This window comes from Scyliorhinus torazame, chromosome 14, assembly GCF_047496885.1.
Source record: "Scyliorhinus torazame isolate Kashiwa2021f chromosome 14, sScyTor2.1, whole genome shotgun sequence".
Taxonomy (NCBI): Eukaryota; Metazoa; Chordata; class Chondrichthyes; order Carcharhiniformes; family Scyliorhinidae; genus Scyliorhinus; species Scyliorhinus torazame.
Window position 1 is genome coordinate 173,354,789 of NC_092720.1, and position 25,143 is coordinate 173,379,931.

General features: G+C 44.3%; 3 non-coding genes across 3 annotated transcripts; all 3 read right to left on the bottom strand.

The window, feature by feature from the left end:
* Window positions 1–4,973: 4,973 nt before the first annotated feature.
* On the bottom strand, window positions 4,974–5,045 carry trnad-guc (transfer RNA aspartic acid (anticodon GUC)). Its single transcript has one exon. It is a non-coding gene; the product is annotated as a tRNA-Asp (tRNA).
* Window positions 5,046–10,225: 5,180 nt separating this feature from the next.
* On the bottom strand, window positions 10,226–10,297 carry trnad-guc (transfer RNA aspartic acid (anticodon GUC)). Its single transcript has one exon. It is a non-coding gene; the product is annotated as a tRNA-Asp (tRNA).
* Window positions 10,298–16,257: 5,960 nt separating this feature from the next.
* trnad-guc (transfer RNA aspartic acid (anticodon GUC)) lies at window positions 16,258–16,329 on the bottom strand. Its single transcript has one exon. It is a non-coding gene; the product is annotated as a tRNA-Asp (tRNA).
* Window positions 16,330–25,143: the final 8,814 nt, after the last annotated feature.

Here is a 25,143-nt window from a genome sequence, read left to right on the forward strand (position 1 = left end):
TGTACTAATTCACTTTTACAAACGTTGCACCATTCAGACCCACGCAATTATCAAGGGAAAATAACATTAAAAAATCTTTAAACTCCTGAAGGAGCTTGCGAATTTCCGTCCCTGAATCTACCGAATCAGTTCACGTTTGCTCGGATTGAATTACGTGACTCTGGTGGGTTCTCTTTGAAGATATGCCTTCGAGTTGTCACGGACACTGATTCTCAAATTCGCGCGTTTCCACTGTGTCACGTTCAAGGACACATTCATTATTGTTCATCTCTGACAGCGAAGCTGATCAGGGATACCAAGGAATTTGCATGGTTGGATATTGATGCTAAGGAACAGCACATCTGGACAGCATTGTCCAGGGACTAGTGTAACTGGAGAAAGATGTCTGGACATTCTGGCTTCAGAACAGCAAGTAGAACTAATTAGCTGCAGTAAAATATCATTAAAATGCTTCATCCTTTTCATAGTAGTTTCCCTTCACGAATACAACCGTAACCATAGCCACATAAGTAATGTATTCAAATTCATAGATTGGTAAGCAGACAGGGAGTTGGACAGGCGGACAAAAGAGACAGGAAGACAGGGAGACTTACAGATAGCTGGACACAGAGATACTGGTTCAATGAGTCCCTTTGTACCCAAAGCCATTGTATAATTTTAATTGATTGGACATACCATTTGACAGGTATATTGGATGAAAATAATTTAGGTTTGGATGACATGTGGTTCTCGTTAATTTGAAATTAATATTCCAATTGCATGTGACCTTAATAAAGAACACGAGAGCTGAATCTGTTTTGAGATATTTCATGGTCGCCAAAATACACACCATTTCATGCATCTGCTGGTTCCAGACCTATTTACCTGGATCCGGTATTTTATTCGGCGGAATATGATTTCATCCGTAACTTTTTTGTTCTGCCCATTCCTTTCTCCCACGCTTTCCGATAACATCCCAATGCACGAATGCACGATACAGGTACAGACTTCTGCACTAAAAACACAAATACACCCATACAAATATTTATAGTCAGCAAACCCATCCAACCACAATCGATTTGTAAGTATTATCATAACAAAACCACGGAAGTGCGGTCAGAGGGACTGATGTCTTCTGCTGTTAAGTTCCAGGACAAGACAGCATTAACCAATTGTGGCAATAATTTACCCTATCAGACCCGTTCTCCCATTTTTTGGGTTTTCTCAATCATCTTCCCATTTTCATCATGAAATCAGAAGTATTAATATTCGTCCTGATGCATGACTTCCACACCAGTCGTAACACTGAAGGAGTCAATTTCAGATGCAGTACGGCATGTCGACATTGGGCTGATAAGTTGCAGTAAGCCGTTTATTTCAATCTCGCTCACGCACATTCCGTTTGGAAGTGTCACAATATTATTCATGATGTGGAGATGCCGGCGTTGGACTGGGGTGAGCACAGTAAGAAGTTTTACAACACCAGGTTAAAGTCCAACAGGTTTGTTTCGATGTCACTAGCTTTCGGAGCGCTGCTCCTTCCTCAGGTGAATGAAGAGGGATGGCCCAGAAACATATATATAGACAGATTCAAAGATGCCAGACAATGCTTGGAATGCGAGCATTAGCAGGTGATTAAATCTTTACAGATCCAGAGATGGAGTAACCCGAGGTTAAAGAGGTGTGAATTGTGTCAAGCCAGGACAGTTGGTAGGATTTCGCACAGGAATATATTTAGAAACTGTAATCCACTCGCCATATGCCACAAGCGGATTTGGCAAGGTGCCATAACCTTCCTCTGTCACAGGCAAGTCAGGTGCAGGTGATTAAAATGAATATGATGCCGCAATTTTTGTTTTTCCTTCAGTGGCTGCCGGACTCTTTGCCGAAGATTTTTGATCACCTTGTTCATTTATGATGTGGAGATACCGGCGTTGGACTGGGTTGAGCACAGTAAGAAGTCTTGCAACAACAGGTTAAAGTCCGGCAGGTTTGTTTCGATGTCACTAGCTTTCAGACCGCTGCTCCTTCCTCAGGTAAAGGAGGAAGGAGCAGCGCTCCGAAAGCTAGTGACATCGAAACAAACCTGTTGGACTTTAACCTGGTGTTGCAAGACTTCTTACTGTTTTCTTGTTTATTTATGGTGAAGGGGTAGGGGCGGGGGAAAGTTAGCCAGTGTTAGGAAGGTGGTTCTGCAGAGAGGGCGACAAGCAGGGGGGATAAATTTGTTATGTTACTATTGGATAGAGAATGCCGAGAAGGTGAGGAGTTGGCTTGGAAGGGGGAGCCCCAATGGGATAGAATGGAGAAGGGTCTGTGCAGGGGCTCTGGATTGAGTGCGTTGGCAACAGCGCTGCTCCCGAAGGCCCCGGAGAAATATTCTGGCAGTACTGTGGTGCAGCAACATTGAAGATTTGGAGGCAGGTGAAATAGCACTTTAAACTGGGGGCGGGGTCAGGGAAGATGCAGATTAGGGGAAACTATACGTTTGCGCCAGGGAAGCTGGGCGGGAGCTTTCGGAGATGGCAGGAGAAGGGGGTCAGCGTATTAAAAGACCTGTTCCTGGGGGAATGTTTTACGAGTTTGAAAGAGTTGGGGGACAATATAGACTAGGGCAAGGGGACGGGTTAGGTACCTGCAGCTCCAGGACTTTGCTCGGAAGGAGCTTCAGAGCTTCTTGATAGCACCGGCCACCTCATTGTTGGCAGAGGTATTGACGGCAGGGGGAACGAGGAAGGGGGTGGTGTCAGCCATCTTTGGAAGGATTCTGGGGGAGATGTGGAGTCCATGGAGGTGATCAAAACCAAGTGGGAGGATGAGTTGCGGGAGGTTGTGGAAGATGGTTTGTTGTGTGAGGTGTTCCGGAGGGTGAATGCCTCCACCTCGTGCGCATCGTTGGAGCTGATACAGCTGAAGGTGGTTTATTGAGAGCACCTCACGAGGGTGTGGATGAGCTAACTCTTTAAAGGAGTGAAGGATGTATCTGAGCGATGCGGAAGGAGCCTCACAAATGACCTACATATATTTTGGTCCTATCCGAAGCTGGAGAAGCATTGGAGGGAGGTTTGCATTGTCATCTCAGTGTTAGTGCACAAGGACGTGGAACCAAGGCCCCTCGAAGTCAGCCTCAGTGTGTTGGACCGTCCAGGGATGCAGCTGGGTGCTTGTGAAGATGTTTTAGTCTTCTAGTCTTCACCTCGTTGATTGCCCGGAGGAGGGTCTTGTTCAGTTGTGGTCAGTGTCTCCGCCTTGTGTCTCGGCTTGCCGGGGGGATCTACTGATATTTATGAGTCTCCAGGAGGTGAAGTTTGAGCTGAGGGGATGAAGGAAGAGTTCTACAATTCTGCACTGTTGAGAATTGGTTGCATTGAACATTAGGGTGGGGGAGGGTGTTTGGGGTTATTGTTGTTCTTGAGTACACGGTTTACTGCTGAATTATTAAATTTTCTTTGCTTTTTACTTGGATTTTCCGGATGATGTTTTGATCTGTACTCAATAGAATGCTCTTTGGGAGATCAAAACATTTGTTTTGTTTGTTTTCTTTTGTTGTTTATTTGATGAACATGTTGAAAATAAGAAGAATTAAAAGATTTTTAAAATATAAAGACAAATGTATGTTCCATACTGTCTGAAGCCAGGAAATTAAAACGTGGCAGAAAGAAGTGATAGAATAATCAAACTCACTTTGGTTCTGCCTTCACAACGGTGTGCACAGATATCCTCTCAGAAATGTGTGGGAACCACGGTATCGTGAGAGGGTGGAATTCAAGTAAAATAGTTTATGTTTTAAAAAATGGTGTTAGGAAAATTAATGAAGTTAAAGGTTGGCAAATCACTGCGGCCTGATAATCTCCATCCCAGAGTAGTAAAGGAAGTGGCACTGTAACAATCTTCTAAAATTCTATAGAGCAGGTCCTAAAGATTATAGGGTGGCAAATATAACAGCACCATTTAAAAAGAAGGGGAAGAAAAAGAGGAAAATTAACACCAGCCGGATATCAGTAGCTACATCAATTCTTAGAAAACGTCTTTAAATGTCCCTGTCCTGTGCCCTGAAGCTCTCTTTATGACTGAAATATATTCTTTATCAGTGTCACAAGAAGGCTTACATCAACACTGCAATGAAGTTACTGTGAAAGTCTCCTAATCGTCACAAAGGGCCAGCATAAGTCATGAAGGTTTGGCATAGTCTGCTAAATAGCTGACTTAAGTGTAGAACAATGCCAGCAGCGCAGGTACAACTCCCGTACCGGCCTCCCTGAACAGGCGCCGGAATGTGGCGACTAGGCGATTTCACAGTAACTTCTTGAAGCCTACTTGTGACGTTGAGTTCTTGTTATTAGTTCCTTCGGTTATTTAAAATTTCCGATAGAAATTTAATGAATACATGCAGCTGAACGATATTTACAAAAGCAACTCATTTGTTGAAAGGTGTGGAATCATTCCTCTCAGATCCGTTCCGAAGGAATTTAATGTGTTTAAAACAATTAATTACATAGACATGAGGCACAGGAGCAGAATTCGCATCAGCGTCGTGAATCTCCACCAGAGTGTAATTCGGTCACTACAGGCTGATTGCTCTTTGACATAGTCAACCATGAAAATATTACTGCTGAATGCTAACGTTTATCAGAAATCAAGCTTGGGGTCACATGGTGGCGCAATGGGTAGCCCTGTTGCCTGACAGCACCAGTGTGCCTCGGTCAATTCCGCCTTCGGGTTATTGTCGCTGTGGAGTTTTGCACATTCTTCCCGTGTCTTCGTGGTTTTCCTCAGGTTGCCTCCCACAGTCCAAAGAAGTGTACGTTCGCTGGACTGGCCATGCCACAATTGCGCCTTCGGGTCCAAAAATATGCAGGTTCGGCGGGGATTAGCCTCGGGCCGAATGACCACCTTTCGCACTGTCGGGATTGATTTGCTACTTTATCAATTTCTTTGCATCTGTTTGAAAATGAATGAGGCGTTGAAAATAATAAATCTCAAAACGAACGACCCTCCCCGTCGGGGAATTGAACCCCGGTGTCCCGCGTGACAGGCGGGGATACTCACCACTATACTAACGAGGAACAGACAAAAAAAAGGTGAGTATTTCGTTATTAAAGCGGACGAACAGCAATTCTGTTTGGACTCATCAGAATCAGTCCAGGATGCCGGATGAATGAATATAAAAACAGAGAGAGAGAGACGACTGGAAATTGCAAGGAGCAAATGCATCTCCCAACGCCTTTCCTTTGCTAATTAATTTGTTTATTGTCTACCGAGATACAATATTTATATTCATAGTTCATAGAACTTACAGCGCAGAAGGAGGCCATTCGGCCCATCGAGTCTGCACCGGCCCTTGGAAAGAGCGTCCTATTTAAGGCCACACCTGCTCCCTATCCCCATAAGCCCACCTAACAGTTTTTGGACACTAAGGGCAATTCAACATGGCCATTCCAACTGCAAATCTTTGGACTGTGGGAGGAAACCAGAGCACGCGGAGGAAACTGGCGCAGGCACGGGAGAACGAGCAGACTCCGCACAGACATTGATTCAAGCATGGAATCAAACCTGGAGCTGTGAAGTAATAGTGCTAACCACTGTGCTACCGTGCCGCCCTGTCAGCAACGTGTCTATAAAGTATTCATTGAAATCGTATGTGCACCTAAGCAAGAAGCTATTTCCCTGGTTTAAACTGTTGCTTCCAGGTTCGCGGTCAGGAGAGGGGAACATGCCATGTTCATTGTCAGACACACCTGCCGATCATGTTTCTCATTTTCATTATTATTAACGAACAACATTTTTTTGCACAATGACGAAATTATTTCCTTGGTGACCAAGTAGCATTCGCATGTCGTATGAAGCTCTGAACATCCAGAATACAAAGAGAATGTGCTGGAGTAACTCCGCAGATTTGGCAGCATCTGGAGCGAGAGAGACAAGTAAAGATGCATTTCCGAATCCAATATAATATCTTTGAAAAAGATTAAATTTAAGCAAGAACTGATAACTCCTCCAGGGGGTAAACATCTAAACTTTTGGCCTCAGGTTGGAGGAACAGTTGGGAAAGAAGTCGAAGTGTACTAATTCACTTTTACAAACGTTGCACCATTCAGAACCACGCAATTATCAAGGGAAAATACCATTAAAAAATCTTTAAACTCCTGAAGGAGCTTGCGAATTTCCGTCCCTGAATCTACCGAATCAGTTCACTTTTGCTCGGATTGAATTACGTGACTCTGGTGGGTTCTCTTTGAAGATATGCCTTCGAGTTGTCACGGACACTGATTCTCAAATTCGCGCGTTTCCACTGTGTCACGTTCAAGGACACATTCATTATCGTTCATCTCTGACAGCGAAGCTGATCAGGGATACCCAGGAATTTGCATGGTTGGATATTGATGCTAAGGAACAGCACATCTGGACAGCATTGTCCAGGGACTAGTGTAACTGGAGAAAGATGTCTGGACATTCTGGCTTCAGAACAGCAAGTAGAACTAATTAGCTGCAGTAAAATATCATTAAAATGCTTCATCCTTTTCATAGTAGTTTCCCTTCACTAATACAACCGTAACCATAGCCACATAAGTAATGTATTCAAATTCATAGATTGGTAAGCAGACAGGGAGTTGGACAGGCGGACAAAAGAGACAGGAAGACAGGGAGACTTACAGATAGCTGGACACAGAGATACTGGTTCAATGAGTCCCTTTGTACCCAAAGCCATTGTATAATTTTAATTGATTGGACATACCATTTGACAGGTATATTGGATGAAAATAATTTAGGTTTGGATGACATGTGGTTCTCGTTAATTTGAAATTAATATTCCAATTGCATGTGACCTTAATAAAGAACACGAGAGCTGAATCTGTTTTGAGATATTTCATGGTCGCCAAAATACACACCATTTCATGCATCTGCTGGTTCCAGACCTATTTACCTGGATCCGTTATTTTATTCGGCTGAATATGATTTCATCCGTAACTTTTTTGTTCTGCCCATTCCTTTCTCCCACGCTTTCCGATAACATCCCAATGCACGAATGCACGATACAGGTACAGACTTCTGCACTAAAAACACAAATACACCCATACAAATATTTATAGTCAGCAAACCCATCCAACCACAATCGATTTGTAAGTATTATCATAACAAAACCACGGAAGTGCGGTCAGAGGGACTGATGTCTTCTGCTGTTAAGTTCCAGGACAAGACAGCATTAACCAATTGTGGCAATAATTTACCCTATCAGACCCGTTCTCCCATTTTTTGCGTTTTCTCAATCATCTTCCCATTTTCATCATGAAATCAGAAGTATTAATATTCGTCCTGATGCATGACTTCCACACCAGTCCTAACACTGAAGGAGTCAATTTCAGATGCAGTACGGCATGTCGACATTGGGCTGATAAGTTGCAGTAAGCCGTTTATTTCAATCTCGCTCACGCACATTCCGTTTGGAAGTGTCACAATATTATTCATGATGTGGAGATGCCGGCGTTGGACTGGGGTGAGCACAGTAAGAAGTTTTACAACACCAGGTTAAAGTCCAACAGGTTTGTTTCGATGTCACGAGCTTTCGGAGCGCTGCTCCTTCCTCAGGCGAATGAAGAGGGATGGCCCAGAAACATATATATAGACAGATTCAAAGATGCCAGACAATGCTTGGAATGCGAGCATTAGCAGGTGATTAAATCTTTACAGATCCAGAGATGGAGCAACCCGAGGTTAAAGAGGTGTGAATTGTGTCAAGCCAGGACAGTTGGTAGGATTTCGCACAGGAATATATTTAGAAACTGTAATCCACTCGCCATATGCCAGAAGCGGATTTGGCAAGGTGCCATAACCTTCCTCTGTCACAGGCAAGTCAGGTGAAGGTGATTAAAATGAATATGATGCCGCAATTTTTGTTTTTCCTTCAGCGGCTGCCGGACTCTTTGCCGAAGATTTTTGATCACCTTGTTTATTTATGATGTGGAGATACCGGCGTTGGACTGGGGTGAGCACAGTAAGAAGTCTTGCAACACCAGGTTAAAGTCCGACAGGTTTGTTTCGATGTCACTAGCTTTCAGAGTGCTGCTCCTTCCTCAGGTAAAGGAGGAAGGAGCAGCGCTCCGAAAGCTAGTGACATCGAAACAAACCTGTTGGACTTTAACCTGGTGTTGCAAGACTTCTTACTGTTTTCTTGTTTATTTATGGTGAAGGGGTAGGGGCGGGGGAAAGTTAGCCAGTGTTAGGAAGGTGGTTCTGCAGAGAGGGCGACAAGCAGGGGGGATACATTTGTTATGTTACTATCGGATAGAGAATGCCGAGAAGGTGAGGAGTTGGCTTGGAAGGGGGAGCCCCAATGGGGTAGAATGGAGAAGGGTCTGTGCAGGGGCTCTGGATTGAGTGCGTTGGCAACAGCGCTGCTCCCGAAGGCCCCGGAGAAATACTCTGGCAGTACTGTGGTGCAGCAACATTGAAGATTTGGAGGCAGGTGAAATAGCACTTTAAACTGGGGGCGGGGTCAGGGAAGATGCAGATTAGGGGAAACTATACGTTTGCGCCAGGGAAGCTGGGCGGGAGCTTTCGGAGATGGCAGGAGAAGGGGGTCAGCGTATTAAAAGACCTGTTCCTGGGGGAATGTTTTACGAGTTTGAAAGAGTTGGGGGACAATATAGACTAGGGCAAGGGGACGGATTAGGTACCTGCAGCTCCAGGACTTTGCTCGGAAGGAGCTTCAGAGCTTCTTGATAGCACCGGCCACCTCATTGTTGGCAGAGGTATTGACGGCAGGGGGAACGAGGAAGGGGGTGGTGTCAGCCATCTTTGGAAGGATTCTGGGGGAGATGTGGAGTCCATGGAGGTGATCAAAACCAAGTGGGAGGATGAGTTGCGGGAGGTTGTGGAAGATGGTTTGTTGTGTGAGGTGTTCCGGAGGGTGAATGCCTCCACCTCGTGCGCATCGTTGGAGCTGATACAGCTGAAGGTCGTTTATTGGGAGCACCTCACGAGGGTGTGGATGAGCTAACTCTTTAAAGGAGTGAAGGATGTATCTGAGCGATGCGGAAGGAGCCTCACAAATGACCTACACATATTTTGGTCCTATCCGAAGCTGGAGAAGTATTGGAGGGAGGTTTGCATTGTCATCTCAGTGTTAGTGCACAAGGACGTGGAACCAAGGCCCCTCGAAGTCAGCTTCAGTGTGTTGGACCGTCCAGGGATGCAGCTGGGTGCTTGTGAAGATGTTTTAGTCTTCACCTCGTTGATTGCCCGGAGGAGGGTCTTGTTCAGTTGTGGTCAGTGTCTCTGCCTTGTGCCTCGGCTTGGCGGGGGATCTACTGATATTTATGAGTCTCCAGGAGGTGAAGTTTGAGCTGAGGGGATGAAGGAAGAGTTCTACAATTCCGCACTGTTGAGAATTGGTTGCATTGAACATTTGCGTGGGGGAGGGTGTTTGGGGTTATTGTTGTTCTTGAGTGCACGGTTTACTGCTGAATTATTAATTTTTCTTTGCTTTTTACTTGGATTTTCCGGATGATGTTTTGATCTGTACTCAATAGGATGCTATTTGGGAGATCAAAACATTTGTTTTGTTTGTTTTCTTTTGTTGTTTATTGGATGAACATGTTGAAAATAAGAAGAATTAAAAGATTTTTTTAAAAAAAGACAAATGTATGTTCCATACTGTCTGAAGCCAGGAAATTAAAACGTGGCAGAAAGAAGTGATAGAATAATCAAACTCACTTTGGTTCTGCCTTCACAACGGTGTGCACAGATATCCTCTCAGTAATGTGTGGGAACCACGGGTATCGTGAGAGGGTGGAATTCAAGAAAAATAGTTTATGTTTTAAAAAATGGTGTTAGGAAAATTAATGAAGTTAAAGGTTGGCAAATCACTGCGGCCTGATAATCTCCATCCCAGAGTAGTAAAGGAAGTGGCACTGTAACAATCTTCTAAAATTCTATAGAGCAGGTCCTAAAGATTATAGGGTGGCAAATATAACAGCACCATTTAAAAAGAAGGGGAAGAAAAAGAGGAAAATTAACACCAGCCGGATATCAGTAGCTACATCAATTCTTAGAAAACGTCTTAAAATGTCCCTGTCCTGTGCCCTGAAGCTCTCTTTATGACTGAAATATATTCTTTATCAGTGTCACAAGAAGGCTTACATCAACACTGCAATGAAGTTACTGTGAAAGTCTCCTAATCGTCACAAAGGGCCAGCAAAAGTCATGTAGGTTTAGCATAGTCTGCTAAATCTCACAACGAACTAACCTCCCAGTCGGGGAATTGAACCCCGGTCTCCCGCGTGACAGGCGGGGATACTCACCACTATACTAACGAGGAACAAACAAAAGGGGTGAGTATTTCGTTATGAAAGCGGACGAACAGTAATTCTGTTTGGACTCATCAGAATCAGTCCAGGATGCCGGATGAATGAATATAAAAACAGAGAGAGAGAGACGACTGGAAATTGCAAGGAGCAAATGCATCTCCCAACGCCTTTCCTTTGCTAATTAATTTGTTTATTGTCTACCGAGATACAATATTTATATTCATAGTTCATAGAACTTTCAGCGCAGAAGGAGGCCATTCGGCCCATCGAGTCTGCACCGGCCCTTGGAAAGAGCGTCCTATTTAAGGCCACACCTGCTCCCTATCCCCATAACCCCACCTAACATTTTTTGGACACGAAGGGCAATTCAACATGGCCATTCCAACTGCAAATCTTTGGACTGTGGGAGGAAACCAGAGCACGCGGAGGAAACTGGCGCAGGCACGGGAGAACGAGCAGACTCCGCACAGACATTGATTCAAGCATGGAATCAAACCTGGAGCTGTGAAGTAATAGTGCTAACCACTGTGCTACCGTGCCGCCCTGTAAGCAACGTGTCTATAAAGTATTCATTGAAATGGTATGTGCACCTAAGCAAGAAGTTATTTCCCTGGTTTAAACTGTTGCTTCCCGGTTCGCGGTCAGGAGAGGGGAACATGCCATGTTCATTGTCAGACACACCTGCCGATCATGTTTCTCATTTTCATTATTATTAACGAACAACATTTTTTTGCACAATGACGAAATTATTTCCTTGGTGACCAAGTAGCATTCGCATGTCGTATGAAGCTCAGAACATCCAGAATACAAAGAGAATGTGCTGGAGTAACTCCGCAGATTTGGCAGCATCTGGAGCGAGAGAGACAAGTAAAGATGCATTTCCGAATCCAATATAATATCTTTGAAAAATATTAAATTTAAGCAAGAACTGATAACTCCTCCAGGGGGTAAACATCTAAACCTTTGGCCTCAGGTTGGAGGAACAGTTGGGAAAGAAGTCGAAGTGTACTAATTCACTTTTACAAACGTTGCACCATTCAGAACCACGCAATTATCAAGGGAAAATACCATTAAAAAATCTTTAAACTCCTGAAGGAGCTTGCGAATTTCCGTCCCTGAATCTACCGAATCAGTTCACTTTTGCTCGGATTGAATTACGTGACTCTGGTGGGTTCTCTTTGAAGATATGCCTTCGAGTTGTCACGGACACTGATTCTCAAATTCGCGCGTTTCCACTGTGTCACGTTCAAGGACACATTCATTATTGTTCATCTCTGACAGCGAAGCTGATCAGGGATAGCCAGGAATTTCATGGTTGGATATTGATGCTAAGGAACAGCACATCTGGACAGCATTGTCCAGGGACTAGTGTAACTGGAGAAAGATATCTGGACATTCTGGCTTCTGAACAGCAAGTAGAACTAATTAGCTGCAGTAAAATATCATTAAAATGCTTCATCCTTTTCATAGTAGTTTCCCTTCACTAATACAACCGTAACCATAGCCACATAAGTAATGTATTCAAAATCATAGATTGGTAAGCAGACAGTGAGTTGGACAGGCGGACAAAAGAGACAGGAAGACAGGGAGACTTACAGATAGCTGGACACAGAGATACTGGTTCAATGAGTCCCTTTGTACCCAAAGCCATTGTATAATTTTAATTGATTGGACATACCATTTGACAGGTATATTGGATAAAAATAATTTAGTTTTGGATGACATGTGGTGCTCGTTAATTTGAAATTAATATTCCAATTGCATGTGACCTTAATAAAGAACACGAGAGCTGAATCTGTTTTGAGATATTTCATGGTCGCCAAAATACACACCATTTCATGCATCTGCTGGTTCCAGACCTATTTACCTGGATCCGTTATTTTATTCGGCTGAATATAATTTCATCCGTAACTTTTTTGTTCTGCCCATTCCTTTCTCCCACGCTTTCCGATAACATCCCAATGCACGAATGCACGATACAGGTACAGACTTCTGCACTAAAAACACAAATACACCCATACAAATATTTATAGTCAGCAAACCCATCCAACCACAATCGATTTGTAAGTATTATCATAACAAAACCACGGAAGTGCGGTCAGAGGGACTGATGTCTTCTGCTGTTAAGTTCCAGGACAAGACAGCATTAACCAATTGTGGCAATAATTTACCCTATCAGACCCGTTCTCCCATTTTTTGCGTTTTCTCAATCATCTTCCCATTATCATCATGAAATCAGACGTATTAATATTCGTCCTGATGCATGACTTCCACACCAGTCGTAACACTGAAGGAGTCGATTTCAGATGCAGTACGGCATGTCTAAAATTGGGCTGGTAAGTTTCAGTAAGCCGTTTATTTCAATCTCGCTCATGCACATTCCGTTTGGAAGTGTCACAATATTATTCATGATGTGGAGATGCCGGCGTTGGACTGGGGTGAGCACAGTAAGAAGTTTTACAATACCACGTTAAAGTCCAACAGGTTTGTTTCGATGTCACTAGCTTTCGGAGCGCTGCTCCTTCCTCAGGTGAATGAAGAGGTATGTTCCAGAAACATATACATAGACAGATTCAAAGATGCCAGACAATGCTTGGAATGCGAGCATTAGCAGGTGATTAAATCTTTACAGATCCAGAGATGGAGTAACCCGAGGTTAAAGAGGTGTGAATTGTGTCAAGCCAGGACAGTTGGTAGGGTTTCGCACATGAATATATTTAGAAACTGTAATCCACTCGCCATATGCCACATGCGGATTTGGCAAGGTGCCATAACCTTCCTCTGTCACTGGCAAGTCAGGTACAGGTGATTAAAATGAATATGATGCCGCTATTTTTGTTTTTCCTTCAGCGGCTGCCGGACTCTTTGCCGAAGATTTTTGATCACCTTGTTTATTTATGATGTGGAGATGCCGGCGTTGGACTGGGGTGAGCACAGTAAGAAGTCTTGCAACACCAGGTGAAAGTCCAACAGGTTTGTTTCGATGTCACTAGCTTTCAGAGCGCAGCTCCTTCCTCAGGTAAAGGAGGAAGGAGCAGCGCTCCGAAAGCTAGTGACATCGAAACAAACCTGTTGGACTTTAACCTGGTGTTGCAAGACTTCTTACTGTTTTCTTGTTTATTTATGGTGAAGGGGTAGGGGCGGGGGAAAGTTAGCCAGTGTTAGGAAGGTGGTTCTGCAGAGAGGGCGACAAGCAGGGGGGATACATTTGTTATGTTACTATCGGATAGAGAATGCCGAGAAGGTGAGGAGTTGGCTTGGAAGGGGGAGCCCCAATGGGGTAGAATGGAGAAGGGTCTGTGCAGGGGCTCTGGATTGAGTGCGTTGGCAACAGCGCTGCTCCCGAAGGCCCCGGAGAAATACTCTGGCAGTACTGTGGTGCAGCAACATTGAAGATTTGGAGGCAGTTGAAATAGCACTTTAAACTGGGGGCGGGGTCAGGGAAGATGCAGATTAGGGGAAACTATACATTTGCGACAGGGAAGCTGAGCGGGAGCTTTCGGAGATGGCAGGAGAAGGGGGTCAGCGTATTAAAAGACCTGTTCCTGGGGGAATGTTTTACGAGTTTGAAAGAGTTGGGGGACAATATAGACTAGGGCAAGGGGACGGGTTAGGGACCTGCAGCTCCAGGACTTTGCTCGGAAGGAGCTTCAGAGCTTCTTGATAGCACCGGCCACCTCATTGTTGGCAGAGGTATTGACGGCAGGGGGAACGAGGAAGGGGGTGGTGTCAGCCGTCTTTGGAAGGATTCTGGGGGAGATGTGGAGTCCATGGAGGTGATCAAAACCAAGTGGGAGGATGAGTTGCGGGAGGTTGTGGAAGATGGTTTGTTGTGTGAGGTGTTCCGGAGGGTGAATGCCTCCACCTCGTGCGCATCGTTGGAGCTGATACAGCTGAAGGTCGTTTATTGGGAGCACCTCACGAGGGTGTGGATGAGCTAACTCTTTAAAGGAGTGAAGGATGTATATGAGCGATGTGGAAGGAGCCTCACAAATGACCTACATATATTTTGGTCCTATCCGAAGCTGGAGAAGTATTGGAGGGAGGTTTGCATTGTCATCTCAGTGTTAGTGCACAAGGACGTGGAACCAAGGCCCCTCGAAGTCAGCTTCAGTGTGTTGGACCGTCCAGGGATGCAGCTGGGTGCTTGTGAAGATGTTTTAGTCTTCACCTCGTTGATTGCCCGGAGGAGGGTCTTGTTCAGTTGTGGTCAGTGTCTCCGCCTTGTGCCTCGGCTTGGCGGGGGGATCTAATGATATTTATGAGTCTCCAGGAGGTGAAGTTTGAGCTGAGGGGATGAAGGAAGAGTTCTACAATTCCGCACTGTTGAGAATTGGCTGCATTGAACATTAGGGTGGGGGAGGGTGTTTGGGGTTATTGTTGTTCTTGAGTACACGGTTTACTGCTGAATTATTAATTTTTCTTTGCTTTTTACTTGGATTTTCCGGATGATGTTTTGATCTGTACTCAATAGGATGCTATTTGGGAGATCAAAACATTTGTTTTGTTTGTTTTCTTTTGTTGTTTATTTGATGAACATGTTGAAAATAAGAAGAATTAAAAGATTTTTAAAATATAAAGACAAATGTATGTTCCATACTGTCTGAAGCCAGGAAATTAAAACGTGGCAGAAAGAAGTGATAGAATAATCAAACTCACTTTGGTTCTGCCTTCACAACGGTGTGCACAGATATCCTCTCAGTAATGTGTGGGAACCACGGGTATCGTGAGAGGGTGGAATTCAAGAAAAATAGTTTATGTTTTAAAAAATGGTGTTAGGAAAATTAATGAAGTTAAAGGTTGGCAAATCACCGCGGCCTGATAATCTCCATCCCAGAGTAGTAAAGGAAGTGGCACTGTAACAATCTTCTAAAATTCTATAGAGCAGGTCCTAAAGATTATAGGGTGGCAAATATAACAGCACCATTTAAAAAGAAGGGGAAGAAAAACAGGAAAATTAACACCAGCCGGATATCAGTAGCTACATCAATTCTTAGAAAACGTCTTTAAATGTCCCTGTCCTGTGCCCTGAAGCTCTCTTTATGACTGAAATATATTCTTTATCAGTGCCACAAGAAGGCTTACATCAACAATGCAATGAAGTTACTGTGAAAATCTCCTAATCGTCACAAAGGGCCGGCATAAGTCATGTAGGTTTAGCATAGTCTGCTAAATAGCTGACTTAAGTGTAGAACAATGCCAGCAGAGCGGGTACAACTCCCGTACCGGCCTCCCTGAACAGGCGCCGGAATGTTGCGACTAGGGGATTTCACAGCAACTTCGTTGAAGCCTACTTGTGACTTTGAGTTCTTGTTATTAGTTCCTTCGGTTATTTAAAATTTCCGATAGAAATTTAATGAATACATGCAGCTGAACGATATTTACAAAAGCAACTCATTTGTTGAAAGGTGTGGAATCATTCCTCTCAGATCCGTTCCGAAGGAATTTAATATGTTTAAAACAATTAATTACATAGACATGAGGCACAGGAGCAGAATTCGCATCAGCGCCGTGAATCTCCACCAGAGTGTAATTCGGTCACTCCAGGCTGATTGCTCTTTGACATGGTCAACCATGAAAATATTACTGCTGAATGCTAACGTTTATCAGAAACCAAGCTTGGGGTCACATGGTGGCGCAATGGGTAGCCCTGCTGCCTGACAGCACCAGGGTGCCTAGGTAAATTCCGCCTTTGGGTTATTGTCGCTGTGGAGTTTTGCACATTCTTCCCGTGTCTTCGTGGTTTTCCTCAGGTTGCCTCCCACAGTCCAAAGAAGTGTACGTTCGGTGGACTGGCCATGCGACAATTGCGCCTTAGGGTCCAAAGATATGTAGGTTCGGCGGGGATCAGCCTCGGGCCGAATGACCACCTTTCGCACTGTCGGGATTAATTTGCTACTTTATCAATTTCTTTGCATCTGTTTGAAAATGAATGAGGCGTTGAAAATAATAAATCTCAAAATGAACTAACCTCCCCGTCGGGGGATTGAACCCCGATCTCCCGCGTGACAAGCGGAGATACTCACCACTATACTAACGAGGAACAGACTAAAGAAAGCGGTGAGTGTTTCTTTAAGAAAGCGTACCAACAGTAGTTCTGTTTTGGCTCATCAGAATCAGTCCAGGATGCCGGATGAATGAATATAAAAACAGAGAGACGACTGGAAAGTGCAAGGAGCAAATGCATCTCCCAACGCCTTTCCTTTCCTATATGATTTGTTTATTGTGTACCGATCTACAATATTTATATTCATAGTTGATAGAATTTACAGCGCAGAAGGAGGCCATTCGGCCCATCGAGTCTGCACCGGTCTCTTGGAAAGAGCGTCCTATTTAAGGCCACACCTCCTCCCTATCCACAAAACCCCACCTAACAATTTTTGGACACTAAGGGCAGTTCAACATGGCCATTCCAACTGCAAATCTTTGGACTGTGGGAGGAAACCTGAGCACGCGGAGGAAACCGGCGCAGGCACGGGAGAACGAGCAGACTCCGCACAGACAGTGATCCAAGCATGGAATCAAACCTGGAGCTGTGAAGTAACAGTGCTTACCACTGTGCTACCGTGCCGCCATGTAAGCAACGTGTCTATAAAGTATTAATTGAAATGGCATGTGCACCTAAGCAAGAATGCTATTTCCCTGGTTTAAAGGTTATGATTTCGCGGGCTCACCGTTGCTTCCCGGTTCGCGGTCAGGAGAGGGGAACATGCCATGTTCATTGTCAGACACACCTGCTGATCATGTTTCTCATTTTCATTATTATTAACGAACAACATTTTTTTGCACAATGACGAAATTATTTCCTTGGTGACCAAGTAGCATTCGCATGTCGTATGAAGCTCAGAACATCCAGAATACAAAGAGAATGTGCTGGAGTAACTCCGCAGATTTGGCAGCATCTGCAGCGAGAGAGACAAGCAAAGATGCATTTCCGAATCCACTATAACACCTTTGGAAAAGTTGAAATTAATAGTCAGAACTGATAACTCCTCCATGGGCTAAACGTCTAAACCTCTGGCCTCAGGTTGGAGGAACAGTTGGGAAAGAAGTCGAAGTGTACTAATTCACTTTTACAAACATTGCACCATTCAGAACCACGCAATTGTCAAGGGAAAGAAAATACCATTTAAAAAAACCTTTAAACTCTTGACGGACTTGCGAATTTCCGTCCCTGGATCTACTGAATCAGTTCACTTTTGTTCGGATTGAATTATGTGACTCTGGTGGTTTCTCCTTGAAGATATGCCTTCGGGTTGTCACGGACACTGATTCTCAAATTCGCGCGTTTCAACGGAGTGACGTTCACGGACACATTCATCATTGTTCATATCTGACAGCGAAGCTGATCAGGGATACACAGGAATTTTCACGGTTGGATATTGATGCTCAGGAACAGCACATCTGGACAGCATTGTCCAGGGACTAGTGTAACTGGAGAAAGATATGTAGACATTCAGACTTCTGAACAGCAAGTAGAACTAATTAGCTGCAGTAAAATATCATTAAAATGCTTCATCCTTTTCATAGGAGTGTCTCTTCATTAATACAATCTTAACCATAGCCACACAAGTAATGTGTTCAAATTCATAGATTTGTAAGCAGAGAGGGAGTCGGACAGGCGGACAAGAGAGACAGAAAGACAGCGAGACTTACAGATAGCTAGACACATAGATACTAGTTCAATTAGTCCCTTTGTACCCAAAGCCATTGTATAATTTTAATTGATTGGACGCACTATTTGGCAGGTATATGGGATGAAAATAATGTAATTTTTGATGACATTTGGTTCTCGTTAATTTGAAATTAATATTCCAATTGCATGTGACCTTAATAAAGAACACGAGAGCTGAATCTGTTTTGAGATATCTCATGGTCGCCAAAATACACACCATTCCATGCATCTGCTGGTTCCAGACCTATTTACCTGGATCTGTTATTTTATTCGGCTGAATATGATTTGATTCGTAACTTTTTTGTTCTGCCCATTCCTTTCTCCCACGCTTTCCGATATATCCCAATGCACGAATGCACGATACAGGTACAGACTTCTGCACTAAAAACACAAATACACCCATACAAATATTTACAGTCAGCAAACCCATCCAACTATAATCGATTTGTAAGTATTATCATAACAAAACCACGGAAGTGCGGTCAGAGGGAGTGCTGTCTTCTCCTGTTAAGTTCCAGGACAAGACAGCATTAACCAATTGTGGCAAAAAATTAATCCTATCAGACCCGTTCTCCCATTTCTTGCGTTTTGTCAATGATCTTCCCATTATCATCATGAAATCAGAAGTGTTAATATTCTTCCTGACCGCATGGCATTCCACACCAGTCGTAACACTGAAGGCGTCAATTTCAGATGCAGTACGGCATGTCGAACATTGGGCTGATATGTTACAGGAAGCCGTTTATTTCAATCTCGCTCATTCAGTTTGGAAGTGTCACAATATTATTCATAAATATGAATATATTTAGAAATTGTAATCCACTCGCCATTTGCCACAATACCAATGTTCAAAATGCTGCTTAAAACAATGTTTTGTTGTTTGAAATGTCAAGTGGTGTGTCAAGAGTCAGATTGCTTAACAACAACAAAGGCCCCTTCGACCACCAAGCACTTTTTGGCAGCACGTGGAACGTAGCATTGTAAGTTTTCACGTCCAAAGTGCTGATCCGTTTCTTGAGCAGGCCACAAGCCTCCAGTGTAGGCAAAACCAATGTCTTTTGATCTAGATCGTGTTTAGACGAAGACCTAGATCCAATGTGTGTCGATCGAAATCCAGTGATAAGATCCAGGGACCGGTGAGATTGGGAGCGGTACAATGGACTCCAAAAAGTGCAGAACATGTGAAGCACAAAAACGCAAAACATAGACAATTTGATAGTCAGGTAAAAGTGCTAAAGCGTGTGCACACGGGTAGAAACAGAGATGGACACGGACACATATTCCCAAGCGCAGATACATCATACATGAAAACATGTGCACTGACACAAAAACGAAAGCCATGGATGTTTCATCCTTCTAAAAGTTGCTTAATTTATCGAAGGGTTATATACTTGTTGTAAAGTATGAAACATATCCTTACATGTCCTTACATGTATCCTTACATTTAATTTTTATGTTAAAATTTAAAAAAACTTTTTCCACTGTCGCCAATTGTGCCTTCCTGGATTTGCAGTGAGCTGTCTTTAAATCGAAGACACTACTTAATCCTAATCGAGTATGATTATATTCGCTGGAGTTTAGAAAAAATGAGGGGATATCGCATAGATTCCTGTTAATTCTAAGAGGTCCAGGCACGGTTTAAGCACAAAGGATGTTCACAATAGTGTTCAGAACAAAGTCTTAGGATATAGGGTGGGCCATTTATGGTTGCCATGAGGAGACATTTCTTCAACCAGAGAATAGTGGGGCTATTGAATTCCGCACCAGAGAAAGCCGTTGAGGTGGAAATTTTGCATGATTTCAAGTCGGGATTAGATAAAGCTCGGGACCCTCCTCTAGGCGCAATTCGATATCGACATGGAATCCAGCATCATCACCAATGCGCCAATGTAGTCCTCGGATGCCTGAGAAATAGTATTGGAAGACCGAGACCTCAAATGCAGCACCAAGTTCATGGTACACATGGAAGCGTGGTCCTGTATGCATCAGAAACATTGACAATGTACAGCAGACACCTCAAATCGCTGGATCGATTTCAGCAAAATTGCCTCTGCAAAATCCTGTACACCCATTGGCAGGATATTTGGACCAACGTGAAGGTCCACTCGCAGGCCACTGTCCCCAGTATAGAGGCAGTGGTCACGCTCCACTAGCTGCGATGGGCGGGCCACACTGTCGCATTCCTGACAAAAGACTCCCGAAACAAATGCTATACTCTGAGGTCTGCAAGCTCTGCAAGTGATCAATAAGAAGGCAGATGAAACACTATTGAGACATTCTGAAAACCTCACCAAATAAATGCAACATCCCCATTGACACATGGAAATACATTGCCCTAGAACTCACACCCAAGAGACGAAACATCTGCTGACCTGGAAAGTTACAGGGTGAAGCAGGCGGAGGCCAAAAAGCGGAAAGAGAGCCAGTTCCAAGCCCCCCAATAATCTCATCAAAAACAACCTGCCAAAGCTGTGGCAGAGTGCGTATCCAGTATTGCAGTACTCAGTCACCACAGAACCCACCTCCCCGGAGTGGAAGCAAGTAATCCACGACTCTGCGGGAATGCTCAAGAAGGCGCTATAGCTCTTGCGGCCGAAGGGATGGAATGATACGGTAGAAGCGACAATAGGCTTCTGAGTCGGATAATCAGCCTTGATCATAATGAATCGCTCCCCGGCGTCCATTGGGCTCCTGCCCACATCAAGCACCCGTTCTTACACATGGTACATGATAAAATGAGGTGGATCTGATTATATCAGGTTACAAATACGATTAGCATTGTGAGGCTTGAAAATAAGTTGTGATTATACCTGCTCTGGTGCTGGTGCGTTCCACTCAACCCAATTGTGTGCACGAGACCTGTACACAAACACATATCGCAGTGATAAGCAAATACTAACATCACAGGTTGTTCGTTAGTTATACTTTCCTGGTGGTCTAGTGGTTAGGTTTCGGCGCTTTCGGCCAGGGTTCGATTCTCAGACAGGGAAATCAAATATCACTTCGCCCTGCCATTGGTGCTTACATTACCGCTACTTGTTTATTTTCATTATTATTAATTGCATTTTGCGGCACAGTGAGCAAAACATTTCCTGGTTGCGCATCGACATTTCGCACATCGGATGAAGCGACTCATATTCAGAATGTGTGGAGCCAGGAAAACAAGTCCATTTTTCGAGAACACCATGACTCGTCTTCCGAAAAGTAGCAATTGTTTGCATGTGTCACGTTCATGGATTTATTCACACCTTTCAGCTCTGACAATCGAAAGTGCTCAGCTATTGGAAGGGACTTGAACCGCTGGACAGGGTTGTTCAGCGAGAGCATTTGTGCACTACGTTCATTTTATACCTAAGGGCGGAAAATCATCAATACCTTGCAGTGGCCCAGGACCCCGACAGTTAAACAGCTTCAAGGCTGGCAGCATATCTCTATTTTTTTTTTCTGGTCGCGTTATTCACTTTCCTCTGCTCTTTTCTGAACATTTCTTTTTTTAATATGACATTTGTCATTTATATGTTTTGTTCCGTTTTTCAAAATTTTAAAGATTTTGCATTTGAAGAGAATTATCAAAAAAACAGGTGCATAGTGAGTGCCTCTCCTTTGAGTGACAAATTTCTCTCTTTCTCTATCTCTCGGGCAGCTGAACCTTGCACATAATTCCCCACACGTCCTTGACGGACGCGTTGTTAATAGAGGACGTGCAGGCGCCGCGCCGACAGTTAAGTCCTGGTGTCCGAGGAACAGGTCGCCGCCATTGTACAGGGACAGTGATGATGTTCTTGATTTCGGGTCGGCTGGTGCTGTGATGGGCAGCTGAGAGGCGCGACTGAGGGCGGCGGGAAGACCCCCTTTTCGAAGGACTGGCTGATAGGCCAGCGAGCTTAACTTCAGTAGGAGGGAAGATGCTGGAATCTATCATCAAGGAAGAAATAGCGAGGCATCTGGATGGAAATTGTCCCATTGAGCAGACATGGCATGGGTTCATAAAGGGCAGGTCGTGCCTAACTAATTTAGTGGAATTTTTTGAGGACATTACCAATGCGGTAGATAACGGGGAGCCAATGGATGTGGCTTATCTGGATTCCAGAAAGTCTTTGACAAGGTGCCACACAAAAGGTTTCTACATAAAATAAAGATGCATGGCATTAAGGGTAAAGTAGTAGCATGGATAGAGGATTGGTTAATTAATACAAAGCCAAGAGTGGGGATTAATGGATGTTTCTCTGGCTGGCAATCAGTAGCTCGTGGTGTCCCTCAGGGATCAGCATCTTGGGCCCACACATGTTCACAATTTACATAGATGATTTGGAGTTGGGGACCAAGGGCAATGTGTCCAAGTTTGCAGACGACAAGATGAGTGGTAAAGCAAAACGTGCAGAGGATACTTGAAGTCTGCAGAGAGATTTTGGATAGGTTAAGTGAACAGGCTAGGGTCTGGCAGATGGAATACAATGTTGACAAATGTGAGGTTATCCATTTTGGTAGGAATAACAGCAAAAGGGATTATTATTTAAATGATAAAATATTAAAACACGCTGCTGCGCAGAGAGACCTGGGTGTGCTAGTGCATGAGTCGCAAAAAGTCGATTCACAGGTGCAACAGGCGATTAAGAAGGCAAATGGAATTTTGTCCTTCATTGCTAGAGGGATGGAATTTAAGACTCGGGAGGTTATGCTGCAATTGTATAAGGTGTTAGTGAGGCCACCCCTGGAGTATTGTGTACAGTTTTGGTCTCCTTACCTGAGAAAGGATGTACTGGCATTGGAGGGTGTGCAGAGGAGATTCACTAGGTTAATCCCAGAGCTGAAGGGGTTCGATTACGAGTAGAGGTTGAGTAGACTGGGACTGAACTCGTTGGAATTTAGAAGGATGAGGGGGATCTTATAGAAACAAATAAAATTATGAAGGGAATAGATAGGATAGATGTGGGCAGGTTGTTTCCACTGGTGGGTGAAAGCAGAACTAGGGGGCATAGGCTCAAAATAAGGGGAAGTAGGACTGAGATTAGGAGGAACTTCTTCACCCAAAGGGTTGTGAATCTACGGAATTCCTTGCCCAGTGAAGCAGTTGAGGCTCCTTCATTAAATGTGTTTAAGATAAAGATAGATAGTTTTTTGAAGATTAAAGGGATTAAGGGTGATGGCGTTCGGGCCGGAAAGTGGAGCTGAGTCCACAAAAGATCAGCCATGATCTCATTGAATGGCGGAGCAGGCTCGAGGGGCCAGGTGGCCTACGCCTGCTCCTAATTCTTATACCGTTAGCTGCCTGTGACCCCAACCTGTGACTGGCGCTTTGAGAGCGACCAGAGCGGCACTCCTGGAGTTCCCCACTGTATCCTAAAACAGTCCCTTCAGATAATTTTCCCCTGTAATCCCGTGCCCTATGGGAGACTGGGAGCGCTGGTTGAGTCCTGCACATCTTAGTGAGGCTGCAGGAATATGATGATGTTGTGGCAATACAAGATGAATTGAAGGGCTGTAGCATATGGTTCACAAAAATGCTGCCCACCCCACACACACCTCACCCCTAACACCCACTCTCACAAGCACCAGCAGCAAACACCCCCCCCCCCCCCCCCATCCCCACCAATTCCCTCTTCATCAGTTTCAGCGGCGTAGACACTCGCCGCCATGCTACTCAATCCTCTTGGGAACATGGGCATACATTCCCTTAGTTAACTTCATAAACGTTGGCTGTTATAACCTGCCCAGATCCTATTGCTGGGGAAAATTGGTTGTTCCTTGAGGAATATGAGCTCCCCAAATGAGCGATGTGAATCAATCGTTAGCAGTACAGCGGCATAAATAGAGTTGACCAGTGTGGTACCAGCTAAAGACGGAGCCAGTAGTGAACTACTGGAACTGTGTTCATATTGTTCTGATAAAGTTACTTTGTATTTGACTCTACGAATTTGTGCTAGATTCTTCATGGTCCTCACAAAGTTGACTGGATAACTCCATTGGCTTCAAGTCCTGGTGGTGGCGATGAAGCTATGCCCAGGTCAATGTGACGTCACAGTGGCTGAGAGCGGTAACGTGATTGCTTTCAACAGGATTACAGGAACAAGGCAAGGTCAATAATTTCCTTGAGATTTTTCCTCCATTCAGTGAGATCATGCCTGAGCTTTGATCCATCTGCCTTTGCTCAATATCCCTTAACGCCCTTGTCATAGAATGTACAGTGCAGAAGGAGGCCATTCGGTCCATCGAGTCTGCACCGGCTCTTGGAAAGAGCACCCTACCCAAGGTCAACACCTCCACCCTATCCCCATAACCCAGTAACCCCACCCAACACTAAGGGCAATTTTGGATACTAAGGGCAATTTATCATGGCCAATCCACCTAACCTGCACATCTTTGGACTGTGGGAGGAAACCGGAGCACCCGGAGGAAACCCACGCACACACGGGGAGGATGTGCAGACTCCGCACAGACAGTGACCCAAGCCGGAATCGAACCGGGGACCCTGGAGCTGTGAAGCAATTGTGCTATCCACAATGCTACCGTGCTGCCCTTGGCTGATATACATTCTTCAATGCATTCAATTCTCGTCGCGCTCTGCCTTTTCCTCACGCTGAACATGTGGGCGACAATAAAAACAAACACACAGTGTGGCAGGGGCAGAGGAGATGAAGCAAACAGATTGCAAGGATTCTGACGCAAATTTTAATATCCTCTCCAGCCAAGATGAGGTGCCAGAGGACTGGATGGCAGGTAATGTCATAGCATTATTCAAGAAGCGTGGTAGGAAAAAAATAAGAAATTACAGACCAGTCAGTCTAACTTCAGTGGTCAGGAAAATAATGGAAAAAATCCGAAGAATTAGCCTCCACTTGGAGAGTAAAGGATGAATCAAGACAGTCAAGATGATCTTTTCAAGGGGAGATCGTGTTTGAATTTTCGAGGAGGTATTGGTGAGTAGATGAGGGAAGAGTAGTCTACAAAAACTTCAGTAAGGCATTTCAGAAAATCCCTTATGGGAGAGTGATCAAGCAGGTAAGAGTCCATGGCATCCAAGGCAATTTGCCAAATTGGTTCCAAAATTGGCTTAGTGCCAGAAGATGATTCTCGATGGCTAATTTTTGTACACCTGGTTTTCAGAATAAATTAGGGAGAATATTAAATCCAAAGAGGAGACACGTAAAATTGCTGGAAAATGTAGCAAGCTGGGGCATTGGG